Source organism: Penaeus monodon, chromosome 32 (assembly GCF_015228065.2).
Source record: "Penaeus monodon isolate SGIC_2016 chromosome 32, NSTDA_Pmon_1, whole genome shotgun sequence".
NCBI lineage: Eukaryota > Metazoa > Arthropoda > Malacostraca > Decapoda > Penaeidae > Penaeus > Penaeus monodon.
The window spans coordinates 16,052,347-16,052,630 of record NC_051417.1 but is presented as its reverse complement, the minus strand read 5'-3'; positions in this window follow the sequence as shown (position 1 = coordinate 16,052,630).

The following is a 284-nucleotide window of genomic DNA, read 5'->3' as shown; positions in this document are numbered from 1 at the left end:
GACACTATTTTTCAGATACAAGTAAGAAAGTTAGTCGAAGGTCACTTCCAAATTATTGATTTACGAATGTATCCAATGACCTTTTTCTCTCTCTTTTTCTTTTTAAAAAGTGGGATAGCACCTGGTCTTTCAAATGATTGAACTGAATAAAAAAAATCACAATGACTGTGCTTAATATTATCTAGTTGTTAATAGTTATAACAACCTGATGATGGCCATTGACCAAAGGCAATGAAACATTTATATCAATAATAAAGTTCCCAATATCAATTGCGTCGTAAACG